Genomic DNA, 7057 nt, shown 5'->3' with positions numbered 1-7057 from the left:
GCAAAAAAACGAAAGGAAAAAAAGGTGGCTGTAGAATTAAATTATTGCAAAAAAGACGAACGAAAACGAAAAATGCGTGCACTCTTTTCAACGTTATAAATTCGATTATATATTCATATCAACAACAACTTAAGGCTAGCTTATCTAGTGCGGCGAAGCGGGGCGAATTCATGGGAGAGCGCAAGTGAGAGCTTTACTTGCGCTCCCGCTCCGCCCTAAACTAACTTATACTAGACTTCATAAAATTCCACTTAATTATCTACATTAATTATACAAACCTTTTAGTATAATTTATACACATCTGTTAGTAATTTTTGGTGACTTTAATTTACCTAAATTCACTTGGTCAAATATTGAAAACTCACCTTTTTTATCCCGTTCCACCCATCATGATTTAACGGCGGGCATATTTGACATAATTCATCATGTTAGACTTCTAGACTTATGTTTTGTATCGTATCCTGATAGTATCATCCTTTCCAGAGCTTTGATTTTTCCCCTTCGAACCTCGATTTTCATTTCAATTCAAAAAAAATCCGACGATGCGACCACAGAGGTATCTCTAATGATCGCCCGTGGAGCGTTATGCGGCGTCTATCGTCGAACTTAAACTCAACTGGTTTTGCTCGCTCCGATCAGTCTGTCAATCTCATGGTATTGGGTTTCTGCTGAGCTCGCTGGTTTTGCTCGCTCCGATCAGTCTGTCATTCTTACTGCTTATATTGCTCGGTTTTGGCCCGATTCAGAAATCAACTGCCGCTGTCTGTTGAAGCTGGAAAGTTTCGGCACCCAACAATGAGTCAAACTTCTAACCCTGCATAAATTCAAGATCAGCGAAGCGCAACTGAGGTGGGATATTTCTTTGCGCCTGAATAGGGTGGGACGGTTGGTTGAGCATTATTTTCGGTAGTACGACTGCTTTGATTTGTTTTCGGAAACCAGTGGTTAATGATGATAGGGTCAACACACCTTTTTTTCGTGATCTTTTAGTTGTCCCTCCTAGGCCAGCGATGTTCAGTGTTAAAGGCTCCATTTGGAGTTCCTGGGTCCCAGCCATTCTGTGGGAGAAAATGTTAACCTGTGACCCAGAATCTAGGAGTGCGCGGCATTGCTGAAGGGGTCCGGCTGGTCCATGTATGGCCACTTGGGCGGTTGGTAAGAAAACAGCAGGTTCATTTGTAAAAAGAGCTGTGGATGAGCACACCACTCATGATGAGTTGGATTGAAGTGGACGTATCTTTCTGCATCTTTACTTAACTGGTTGCCTGCATGCTCCTTGATAGAACACCTTGTTCTAACATGTGCTTCAGAGATTGTGGCGTGGTTGGATCGGTGATGGCTAGATCTACAGCGTTGAGAGTGGCTGAGCACGGTATCATGATCTATTAGTTCTGAGGTGTACGAAAAGATCTTGGATGTTGATTTGATCAACAGCCGTTAATTTTTGTATTGATTCTTTAGGTATCCTGGTAACCAGCCTGTCCGCCAATTGATGTTGAGATTAAGTTTTTGGCTTCACCTATTATATGATACTTCAGATGCGAGAATTTTTATTCTATTGTCTTGGTTGTGGACAAACTCCGTTAAAATTTTGTAGAATCAAAGCCATTGCCGATAATCTCCGTCAAACTATGGAATTTCGACTGGCGGCATTGCAAACTTTGATGCGGAAGACGGCATGTGTTGACCTCCCTGTCTTTCTTGTGGTTCTTCTCTCAGAAAAGTAAAATATTCTGCTCGAACCACCTGGAATCGATTGTTGGTACGTCCATATCTATTAATGTTTGGATCTGAGACAAATAGGTCAGGATGGCCTGCCATAATCTCTTTCCATAAATCATTCAATCAATATCATCAATCAAATTCTGCTTGGTGTAAAACGCACTTGTTTTTCTTAAGGGCGATTACATATAAAGTCCTCGAGATAATCGAGCCGTCCGTCGGAAAAGTGTAATAATCTTCTTTTAGCTCGATACTTCTTTAACCCGTCTGAAAAATACGTTTTTTTGAGGTCTGCATAATCGGGCTCTGTGGCAGCGACGACCTCCTCATTCGACGCTAATTTCTGTCTATCGAGTGAATCTGAAGAATATGGTGGATGGGGTAGCAGTTCGTACCCAAATTCGACCAATTTGACAGTGGCAAGTGCGGACCGGTGCGTTGTCATAATGGAAGAGCACTTTTTTCTTCGCCAAATGGAGCCGTATTTTCTGCAATTAGGCGGCGAATCGGCCCAATAATTCAGCGTAGTACAGCCCTGTGACCGTGGCCGGAGTGAGAAAACGCGGCACCGATCGCGCCGACAGCTTTCTCGTGCCCAAAATTTCATGCAGGATATGACCCACGCGGTTTTTGAGATGCGTACTGTCTCAACTATCTAGCGCATCTTCAATCAAGAATCGAATATTGCTCTTTCTCCATTTTTCTAAAATCCACGGACACGTGCGATTCAACACGCAGTCAAAACAAAACTACGAGTCTGCACTACGAGAATGCACCACACGATAGTAAATTTCTCTTGCGATAGTGGGTGGGTTTTGGTTTTAAGTACCACCAAATGATACTACAAACCGATTAATTTGGTATTCAGATAAGTACATACATATGTTATGGCTTAACTATGGTTATTAGGTCAATGTTAAAAAAAAGTACGTGATAAGTAGTGACAACTAGTTCTGAATCTGCTGACTGAACTCGCTTGGTATTGGGTTTCTGCTGAGCTCGCTAATTTTGGTCGCCCCGGTCAGTTGGTATTTATATGATGATATTACTGATTTTAGTTTCTGTCACGATTCCGATTATTTGCGGCGCCGTGTATTGGAGCTGAGTTATTAGGTCGTGGCACTAGGTGCCAACAATTACTATTATTACGTAATCATTAGAGTCTATATCAACCGTGTCTCCATCTATTTATTGTCTTTTTGTAATTTCTGAATTATTTTCATATTGTTTGAATCAGCATTTTAACCCTTGACACAACTCTAAAAGCTCCTCTAGAATTTGTGCGTCCCTTTGCTCGACAGGAGCAGCTTCATCCAAATCTTTGGGCATCCACCGATGGTTCAGGTGGATTTATACAGGTACAGGGGGATGTTTTTACTATTTTTCGACCTTTAACCGGAATAATTTTTCTACAAATTACCGAGAGTAATTATGGCAAAGCTATCAATAGTCTAAAAAGAGTCTATGATAACGAATGTCTCATCTTTGTGAACCAAATAAGTCAATTGACTAGCATTCCGAAAATTTTCAGCCGTCTGCGTCATCGTTAAAGGGTCTCATCGACACTGTGTCATCGATTTATGGATCATTATTATCCATAGGAGGTGACACTAAAATTGCAAACTCAATGATTATACATTTAGTTTTGAGTAGAGAAGATTAAGTGATCAGGCAAAAATGGGAATAGTCACTGGATTATGAGGAATTGCCGCTGAAGTGTGAAAAAATATTAAATCGTAGGTACCAGGACCTGTCCGCTGAAGAGACTGGCAAACAAAAACAGGGGAAAACTGTGTTTAGCAAGCCACTTAAAAAAAGTTCGTTGGCTTGCTCCTCTTCCAACACCAATCCAGCTTGCAGTAATTGTAACGCTCAAGACCATTTTTTGCATCAGTGCAGTCCGTTCGATCACCTTGCTGTTTAAATTTTCTCTCTTTTTTCGGTCCGTTGGCCGAATAAAGCAAGGTCCGAACCATACTGCAAAAAACGCTCCTAGGATGGATAGTATCGGGAAAATATTTGGTAAATTCCTCAACTCCTCAACAACCGGTCTCTAGCCTGAACTACCAAGAAGAAATATTACAATCAATAGACTTAAATTTGAAAAAATTCTGGTCATTGGAGGAAGTTCCATCTTCTAAAAAGATGATGTCGCCAAAACAGGAGTTTTTTGAGGAAAATTATCGAAAGACTAATAGAATACTGCATTCAGGTCGATTTTAAGTCAGACTTCCATTTCCAAGCGTCGGATCCAAGCGTTTTGGGCAACTCATTCGAGATAGCCAAACGCCGTTTTCTGTCGCTCGAGAGAAGATTATCTCGAGATCCGAAGTTAAAAAAAATGTATTTGGAATATATGAAAAAATACGAATCCCAAGGTCATATGTCCCCTGCAAGCAATGATGTTCTTACTACTCCACACTACGTAATACCCCACGATGGTGTCTTACGGCCTCAAAGTACAACGACCAAACTAAGAGTCGTTTTTTATGCGTAATGTAAGACATCCACACAGAAATGTTTAAATGATTTGTTGATGGTGGGTCCAACAATTCAGGATGTGCTGTACTCAACTCTTATCGGTTTCGACTGAACAAATTCGCCCTGATAGCCGACATAAAAAATATGTAGCGCTAAAAAAATATGTATCGCCAAGTAATGGAGAATGAAGCAGTGTGGAGAAAAGATCCATATGAGTCCTTGAAACTGTGCAAGCTCAACACCGGGTCTGACTTTTACGTCAACGACATGTTAACGGGTGCTGGTTGCGTGGAGGAGCTAAAGATACTTAAGTCTGAAGTAAATAAGGATCTTAAAAATGGTGGGTTTGAATTTAGTACGGCATTAGGAATCGCTTGGGTTCACAAAGATGACGTAGTTAAATTTGAAATTTATACTTCAGTCATGGGTCAAAGGGCGACTAAGCAGAACATTCTTTCGGTGACATCAAAGCTATTCGACCCCCTTGGCTTATTAAAGCCAGTCCTTATTAAAGGAAAGATCCTGTTGCAGGAGCTTTGCCCTAGCAAGCTAAATTGGGATGAGTCGATTCTACTGCATTTGGAATCAGCGTGGGACCAAATTCAGCTAGCCTTGCCACAGTTAAAAGATATCTCAATACCGAGATTTGTGATGAGTGAGCCAATGTTACCAATTGAAATTTATACCTTCTCTGACGCATCAATGAGAGCCTAGGGAGCCTGCGTCTATATCCGCAGAAGGTATTAAAGTCTCGTTGTTGACTGCAAAGTCCAAAGTAGCGCCGCTCAAGACAAAGACGCTCCCCCGTCTTGAGTTATGTGCCGCTCTCCTTCTCGCAGACCTCTCGCAAAATCAAGCCTCTTATTAAAGTACCGATCGAACGAAGTATATATTGGTCAGATTCAGAAGTTTGTGTTCATTGGATTCGTTCCCATCCATCGTCGTTGTCAACGTTCGTATCAAATAGAGTTTCTGAGATTCAAGAGTGGTCAGAGGATAGCACGTGGTGGCATTTACCAACAAAACAAAACCCGGCAGATATCGTGTCATGAGGTGGAGATGTAACGGAGTCTAATATCGATCTGGTTTACAGGTCCATCGTTTTTAACGGAGCCGGAAGATAAGTGGCCAACGAGTCCCTGGTTTGATCCTTCATCAGAACTTTTGGATGGCTTTCAGATGGAAGCAAACAAAATGTCTCCACCTCATATTTATTGGAAGTAATAGAAAAATTTTCCTCCCATTTAAAACTGCTGCGGGTGTTTGTTTATAAAGAAGTGTAAAAAATTAGTACTTCTGATAGTGTAGCTTACCCTGTCGAATATTAAAAAGCTTTTAATAAAATTGTCCATATAGTTCAAGAGCACGAGTATCAAGAGGAAATTAAAAATGTTAGAAAAAATCTTGTTGTTAGCCCAAGCCTATAGAAGCTAAGTCCGTTTGTCCATAAAAACCTCTCAGGCTGGGCTTACCTTTTCGTTGTTGCGGGTCGGGGGGCGACTAGCTAATGCTCCTATTTCGTACGATGCCAAGTTTCCAGTATTGTTGACGAAGCGCTCTCAATTTGTTCAGAGCTACGTCCGATACTTGCACGAGTCGAATTTTCATGTGGGTCCACGAGTACTAGTGAGTCTCTTGCGACAGCGCTTTTGGATAGTAAACGCGCAGGAAGTCTGCAGTCAGATAGTGCGGTCATGCATACGCTGTTTTAAATGCAAGCCTCATGTGATGACTCAAATCATGGGAGATTTACCCTTAGACCAATTGGCATTTATTGGCATTTCAAAGATTCGTTGAGCGCCGAGGATGTCCGCAGATCGTTCACTGTGACTATTTTGCGTATTGTCAACGCGACGAACTTCGTCGGAGCGAGTCGCCACTTCGGGGAACTGCGGCAGCAAATCGAGGAAAAACCGGAAAAACTGCGACAATACGCATAAAAAAAAGATGCGTATTTGGTTTTATGCCGGCACGGGCTCCGCACATAGGCGTACTATGGGAGGCAGGTGTCAAATCTGCAAAGCACCAACAGCGCGAGGTTGACCTCAGAGGAGCTGCAGACCGTCCTCGTTGTAATCCGTTCCAGCGACGGCGAGGCGTTGACTCCCGGGCACTTGTTGACAGGCGGGCCGCTCATCGCCCCACCAACACCGCGGACCCAGGACCAGCAGGATCCAACGTGCTTGCGGCAATGGCGGCTTGTCTCGTTAATCAAGCAAATGTTTAGGCAGCGATGGTCCTCGGAGTATGTCTTGGGCCTACAGGTGCGGTCGAAGTGTTATCGGGAGCAGAAGGACTTCGAGAAGGGCGCTCTGGTCATTGTCGCAGAGGATCACCAGCCGCGTTGTCAAAACCCACGCAGGCGCGGACGGAAGGGTTAGGGTCGCCGTCGTGAGGACTAGCTCTGGAGCGGTGTTTAAGAGAGCAGTTCACAAGCTGGCGAGGCTGCCAGTTGGTTGAAGCCGGATGGAGGCCTTCAACGGGGCTGGTGTAGCGTTATTAGATAAAAAATAGGCTGCCAGTTGGTTGAAGCCGGATGGAGGCCTTCAACGGGGCTGGTGTAGCGTTATTAGATAAAAAATAGATAGATTAAAGGAAAATGAAAAAATCTTAAGTTATTTGGATGACTAGTATAAGTTAGCCTAGAGGGTAGCGGGGGGGAAAGAAAAACTCTGTTGCGCTCTCCTGTGAATTCGCCCCGCTTCTCCGCAATAAATAAGATAGGCTTAAGTTTATTATTGAATATAGATCAAATTATAATGTACAGCCGAGTACACGAATTTTGTTATTTTTTCGTAATTTTCTAATATTATAATTTAGAAAACGCAGCCACCTCTTTCATTATTTCGGTGAG

Source organism: Drosophila ananassae, assembly GCF_017639315.1.
Source record: "Drosophila ananassae strain 14024-0371.13 chromosome 4 unlocalized genomic scaffold, ASM1763931v2 tig00000071, whole genome shotgun sequence".
Classification (NCBI taxonomy): Eukaryota; Metazoa; Arthropoda; class Insecta; order Diptera; family Drosophilidae; genus Drosophila; species Drosophila ananassae.
Note: the sequence above shows the minus strand (reverse complement) of the source record.